Genomic DNA, 7,743 nt, shown 5'->3' with positions numbered 1-7,743 from the left:
CCCCCCCCCCCCCCCTCTCCACCTCCTCCTCCACCTCCTCCACCTCTCCTCCTTCCTGCATCCCAAAAACAGATAATAGACACACCTCACCTCAAAGTGTCTGCATCTCCTCCGCCGTCACATCCACACTGTAAATACAGATGATGAGTTTCAGGCAGTAAAACGTGTCTCGGATCAGCGCCGCCGTCCACAAACTCGTCTGCTTCATCATTAAAAAGAAAAGATAATTTAGCTGTTTTATTTACAGATGATTCTCCTGCAGGACGGAAACTGATCCAGGACTGAAGACGATGCAGTAAAAAGAAATAAAACAACATTTATGGAGTTCATATGACGTGATAACAATGTTTATCATGAACTGTTTACTGTCTCTCTGAAGGAACGCAGTGATGTAACTAATTACATCAAACTGAGTACTTGAGTATTTGCATTTTCAGCTACTTTATACTCCACTACATTTCATGATAACATTAATTAATAGTTTAGAGCCTGACTGATATATATATACAGTATATATATATATATCTGTTGGCCAGTTTTATCAGCTCATATCCAAAATATATCAGTACTGGCTGATATATGTTGCCAGAAACGCACTGATGTTTATGTCTTATGAAGGTTATAACACTTGTAGTGATTTAAAATTATTAAATTATTTGTGGAGTTTACTGTTGCAGTGCTCTGATGTCATTTTAGACAATAAAGTTTGCAAAATCAGGTTTCTAGCTCTGCTTATTTTGCAGATAACACGTTTTACAACACTGTTGAAGAGTGAAGAGGTGATTAAAATTGCATTTTTCCCCCTAAAATAACCAATTAAACCTGATTTTATTATCTGCCTCGTGAGATTAATTACTATAAAAGAAGAAAAAAACAAAATGACATTAATATGACTTGTATAAACTTGTTTTTGTTGAACCTCTGACTGTATTTCACACCAAACTTCAAGACTCAGAACTACAAATATACTAAATATACTAATACAACTATTTCTATTAACCTTAATATATTAATTTGTGTTTCTTGTGTCATTCTGTGCACACAAAAGCTGAGAAAGCTGGTAAAAAAGATGCAGATGTGGAGCGTTCAGTGTCTCATTCCTGATTTTTAAAACGTAATATTGACATTCAAAGACAGAAAACACAAACTGGAATAAAAGTCACATTGGACTGAGGAGAACTCATTAATCAGACTGTGCTGCTGATCATGTTCAGGCTAAAAGTCACATTAGAGTCTCGGGCGAGCGTCACCTGAAGAGCCTTCAGGATCATTAGCAACACAATCAGCCGTGATTGGTTTAAAACGACGGCGACAGATAATCCGGGATGATCCCAGATTAAAGGCAAACTGTCTGAAAGTAAGAAGAGATTTAACATGATGGGCTTTCAGAGCGCGTTATCTGTCTTTTAATTGATCAGGGTTCAAGTAAAACTGATCCAACAATCATTTTTTAGATCAGTAATCACACGAAATACATCATTTAGTGTCGTATTAACAAGAAACACATTTATTAAGAGATAAAACATAATTAAGACATTATAAACTCAGTAATGAAAACAAAACTGTCATATTTAACATGATTATTTATTATATTTTTTAAAAATCTTTCCACATTTTCATTTTCTTATTTATTATTATATCTATTTATCTTCATATTTCTACATTTTTATTTATTTTTTATTTACTTATCTTTATATATAAATATATATTTATAATTTTTTTTAACCTATTTATTTTTTACATTTATTTTCTTTTTATATCCACAGTGATTTTCTTATTGTTTTACAGATGTATTTATTTTTTTATTTTAATTACATCACATCTTTATATAAAGTCACAGAAGTGCCATGAGAATAAAAACATCAGTTAAAAAAAGAGAATAATGGAGTAAATAAATATGATTTACGAAAAAAACAAAGGTGTAGGGGAAAGAATGAGTAAAAATAAAATCATAAAAATAAATAAAAGACATTATACACAAATTATTACAAAAAATACAGAAGAAAATATTGAAATTATTATTTATTATCTTTATTAATTTAAAATATATACATAAACGTGTTCTTTAAATTAATATAAGAATGTAAAACACTCCACTCCAGGATGTTGTTTCACATTTAATTTAAATTTATTGAACATCTTTCAGTAAATTCTGTTTGTCAGTGAAGATTTCTGTCTCATTTTATTTTAGTGGGATTTTATATCCATTTATTTATCCACCAAATCATTCAAACAGTAACAAGACACGAAACAAAGCAGCAACCGGCACAAATTAACCAAAAAGAGCCTGAAACTAGCAGGACTGAAGGACTTAAAGGTGCAGTCCTTGAGTAGATGTACTTAGTTACATTCCTGTGGATTACTCTCATTACATATAATGGAAACTGATCGTTGTGTTGAGCCTGAAATCATCCAGAACTGCCGAGTGTCTTTCAGCGACAACAAGGATTTAGGGATCAAGTTAAAGAGGCTGATAACGACCCGGAGAGGATGATCCCCCCTCCTCCACCACCTCCTCCTCCTCCTCCTCCTCCTCCTCCTCCTCCTCCACTTCTCCCTTTTTTACCTCTACAGTTGTTTTCTTCTTCTTCTACAGATTTATTCTTTCTCACGGCGCTCCTATGACTCCATGTTCAGAGCAGAAATGGGAGGATTTGCTGATTTTCTCTGTTTTATATTTAATATTTTATGATTCTGTCGTTTCTGGCACAATTGTACGGTGGCCCTGAAGTGCAAAACACAACGGCAAATCAGAAAACACAACAACATTAACATCTGCGTTTCTGATTTGCGTTCATGGTTTCTGATTTTGCCGTTGTGTTTTTGCACTTCAGGGCCACCGTACAATCATCTCCTGATTAACTTCTGCTGGTGTCGGACTGTTACTGTTCACAGTAAAGACACAACTGACAGGAGATGGATTACACCGGTGTGTATTCTTTACAATAATATCTGCAATTTTCCAAAGAACAATAACACTTTGAATTTGATTCTCTACATGATCAGGAGGACGTTTGATTCATTTTCCACATGTGCTTGACAACCTCCCTAAAGATTCTCTTATAATCTGATATTTGAGGATTTCTGAGTCCTGATTTCAGTAAAATGATAAAAAACAAACATGATGCTGAGCTGCAGACAGGTTGTCGACGTGTCTGTCTGTCTGCCACATCAAAGAGCGGGTCGTCCTGCTCGTCACAGACCGGGACGGGACGAGGTGCAGCAGGCCGCCGCTGATACTCATCCAGCCACGTTAAAGAGCTCAGAGACACAGACGGAGGGGCAGCGACGGAGGCGACGGAGGTGACGGAGGTGACGGAGGCCCAAAAAATGATCAGGAGCCCTTTGAACCTTTAACTGGACCAATCAGCAGCCTGTTGTTTCTCTGTTTGTCTGCTTCTGCTTCAGCAGTTTGAAGAACGTGTGCTTCATCATCTGACTGACAGAGTTTGTTTTGAGCGTTCAGGTTGTGATTTTACATTAAATTAAAGACTGATCTGGTCGTTCTCGACCTTTTTTGACTTTTAGTTACTTTACAACGAAGGTTTTTGCTGAAAAACTTCCTGAGAGATTAGAAAGTTTGACGTTTCTTCATGAATCACAGAGTTTATACGAGCTGAAACAGAGAATTCATTCAACTTTTCCTTTGAATTATTGTGATTATTTTATACATATTTAATTACATTTTTTGTTTGGAATGTTGGTTAAAAGAAAGACACACACTGAGGTGTCACTTTTAATCTTAAATATTTGTATAATTAACTTTCTAACAAACTTTCTAACAAGACATCAAGGAAATTAGGGAAAGAAAAATCTTTGTAATGCACCTTTTTACATCCGTAGTTGTTGGTTGAGATCGGTGGATGTTATTCTCCTGTTGCTGTCCAAACAGCTGCAGACAACACGATGATGAGCGTCGGTAAAAAGTCAAACGATGGACGTGGAAAACATCAGAAATCAGAAACACTTCATCGATCCCCCGTCACAGGAGCTCCTTCTACAACAGAAATATCACACACAGATTCAGAGAGAAGACAGTGAGACATGACAAGTAGTACAAATTAAATATATAACAACTGTATGTGTGAGGAATTATGACATTACATATGACAAGATTACAGTCTCCTCACCGCTCCACACAGTCATCACATTGGGACTCCTTTCAGATATTACAGCTCCATGTTTATACAGAAAATTAAGTACAACCAGGAACGAGGATGATAAAAGCTGAAAATAAAGGAGAAATACAAGTGAACGTCCAGTTATTTCTCCTCTAACTTCTCACATGGCTTCATTTTAATAACTGTGAGAGTCTAAAAGAAGAAAAATCATCCAATGTTTACCAAAAAAAGCATGAAATTCCCTCTCGTTTATCATCTGACGACCCCTCAGGTTTATCCGGTGACCCTTCAGAGGGGCCCGACATACAGAGGAGTATCAGGGTTTTTATTTTCATTCCACGCTTCAAGAGAATAAAGTCGACTTGTCTGGTTCATCAACTCCAGTCAGGAGGGCGACTGACAGCGATGTGAGCTGCTCGTCTGCCGTCACTACATCCTTCAACGTAACAACCTCTTCAGAGTCCTCATCCGGAAAACTTCACTGTGTTTATGAGCTGAAAGATAAATTATGTCTTTGTGATTTAAGTTTATATTCACCAGTTCATCTCCACATGAGGCGGTCGTATGTTCTGCTCCAAATATCGACTTTAATCTCCACATTTGTCTTTTTCCTCTGTAACACTCGTCTGTATGAGAACCCCCGTGTTGTGAACCACTGGACTGAAGTAGCCGACTGTATTTAAAGTAGAAATTAACAATTTAATAATGTCACAGGAGAGTTTTTTACTGCAGAGTGAGAACAGGGAGCTGATAATACTTAAGTGGAGTTTGAGTGCAGGACTTCCTCACCAATAATCTAAATAATTAACGAGTTACAGTCGCGTTCTGCAGGTTTTTAAAGTTCCTCGTCACAGCAGAAGAATCTCAGGAGACGCAGATACATTTCTCGCGTGTGTGTGTGTGTGTGTGTGTGTGTGTGAACTCGCAGGCGTTTCCTTCACCTCTTCCTAACAGCCTCATTAACCTCTAAATACCAGTTTAACATCAAAGGCGGCGTCAGAGCTCGCACCTCCGCCTGCTCTCACATCCACTCTCCGACGCGAGCGCACACACTTCTTCATCCGCGGACGTTTTTCTGCAGAATCGCGACTTATTTTTCTTTCAAACTCAAGTCACGTGAGCCGCGTGGGAGCAAATATATATGAAACTTAACGAACGCAGCGTGGGGAATATAATAAAGGAGAAATGGGGAGTTTTTGTTGTCGTGTTTCTGCATCACCATCGACACGTGAATGTTTTTCGACACCGTATGTGTGAACCAAAAGCCTCTTTGGGAGAAGGAGACATGAGAGAGACTTCGTCCTCCGCCGAGGAGACTGTGAGTCTGGACTCCTGTGAGAACAGAGAGCACGGAGAGGATGTAGTTTGTATAGATGTTAATGTGTTTAACTGAGGGTGAAGGACGCGTAGTTTCCCCCTCCAGCTCCACCGCATGTCCATCACGTCCTTCAAAATGAATTTTGAAGAGTGAAGTGGCCCTTTAAATTGCAAAACCTGGTTTTCAGAAGATCTCAAATTGATTTTAAAGGATGTTACGTTTGCGCTCGACATGCCTGCTAACACTTTTGGCTCATCGCAGTGAAGATTCCAGCTAAAGAAACACAAAGTAAATGACATATTTTAAGTTTTTCACATTTTAAAACGAGTCTCCATCTCCTTCGGTTGTTTGGGAGAACGCTTCAACACTTTTTCTTTGCTGTGAAGCTCCAGAAATATTTTGTAGAGGACGAATCTTCCCCTGACTTCCCATCAGCCTGCAGTTGAGGAGATAATGGGCTCTATTTTCATTTTTTGGGTGAACTGCTCCTTTAAGGCATGCTGGATATTTGTGTGTTTCTGCAGGCTCGTGTGTTCTTTTGCTCCGAGGGGTTTTTTTTCTGCAGAATCTCTTTGTTTTTTTACGTCTGTTGTTGTGTTTTGTGCTCACACACCAGACTCCATGTGAAAAAGAGCCACTTTAACCTCACAGAAACACTCATGTGAACACAGCAGAGCAATAAAACAGTGTGTGTGTGTGTGTGTGTGTGTGTGTGTGTGTGTGTGTGTGTGTGTGTGTGTAAATGCTCCTTATCCATGACGAGGGGTCATTCCTCCTCCCCGGCCCCAGCGGGCTGCTGCTGTCTGTGGGGTAACGGCGTCCTGCTGGGCTCGTCTTTGATTGGCTCCATTCAGACTCTTTCATCTCTAATGGGCCTGTTTGCTGCTCTGTTATGGACACAAACACACCTCGACCCCCCCGGGCGCTGACAGCAGACCGGAGGAGACACATGTCCCGACCTGGTGCTGCTTTGGTCTCACCGTCTGTCTCCATTATCAGCTTCTGGAGATAAAACACAACACTTTACACACAAATTCAACTCTTTTTTTAACAAACAAAAGCTTTAAAGGAGATCAATGTGTTCGTCCACAGTTAGCTCAGAGACTAAATGTATAAATATGTAGTTTTATTTTGAAAAAAAGCCTCATTTTTTTAGTTTTTATTAAACAAAAAGGAGGAAATGGTGCTTTTATTTTGGGAGAAATTTCAGCAGCAGTTTCATCCACATTTGTTGCTCTAGAGAGAGTTTTAATTTTAAAAAAACTTCCTTTAAATCCTGAAAGTTATCCGTCTTTTGCTTCATGCAGCTGCACGATTCAACATAAATCCTCATATTCAAGTCATTTTAGTACAATTATTATTATTATTATTATTATTTACAACAAATAAATGTTTAATAAAGCATTTTATAGTTTGTTTACAGTGAGGCAACTGTTAGCTAAAGTTTAAGTAGCTATACATTTAATTAATACTTTGTTTCTGTATGTTTACAATCAACAGGCTTCATAAATCCTCATAATTGAATCTTTTTTAAAGAGGTTTGTCTTCACTTTTTTAATTTCTGATCCAAAGCAGATTCTAAAAAACGACGTTCTTGACAACAAAACTCACAATTTATCACAACAAACTGTAAAATCTTCAGAGGAGAAGCAAGAAAAGTACGAGTAAAGGAGGAAACAGGGCTTTAAAATAATATTGTGATGTTTTTATGTTATCATGACACACGATATGAACACAATGAGATGTCTGATCAATAATCACCAGTAATGTGGATATACAAGTATTAGAAAAAGTAGAACGTTTGACTGTAATGAGCCTTTAAAACAGGGACAAGACGACACTCGTGTTATATATTCCTATAAAGTCATAATATTGATGTCTTGTGCGCCTATTTAATACTTCCCCCTTTACTGATTTTAACCACAAACACGAACAGAAACAGAAACAACAGCGCAGACTTCCATCAGCCTCCTCAGCGTGTTGATACAGACGATAATAAAGCACTTTTCTGCGGTAACAGAGGTCCAGTTTGGCACTTTGGATCTAAGTTCAGTGTCTCTGCTGCTCAATGGATTCCTCTTCATGCAGATGAAGGTGCTGATGACGCCCAATAATCATTGATCTCCATTGCCGGCAGTCTCCAGCAGTTGCCCGCCCCGTCTGTAACACAGTCAGTTAAGGCCTCTTCCCCTGTTCCATTGATCCCTATCAGCCTCATCAAAGGCTCCCCGGGCTTTGATGGGGGCCGGCGGGACGGGTCCTGGTGGACGAGCAGGCGCTGCGACTCCCCTCGTCAAACGGTGG

The sequence above is a fragment of the Sparus aurata genome, chromosome 12 (genome assembly GCF_900880675.1).
Source record: "Sparus aurata chromosome 12, fSpaAur1.1, whole genome shotgun sequence".
NCBI classification, from domain to species: domain Eukaryota; kingdom Metazoa; phylum Chordata; class Actinopteri; order Spariformes; family Sparidae; genus Sparus; species Sparus aurata.
The sequence above is the reverse complement of the archived record's forward strand: the minus strand, read 5'-3'. Positions refer to the sequence as shown.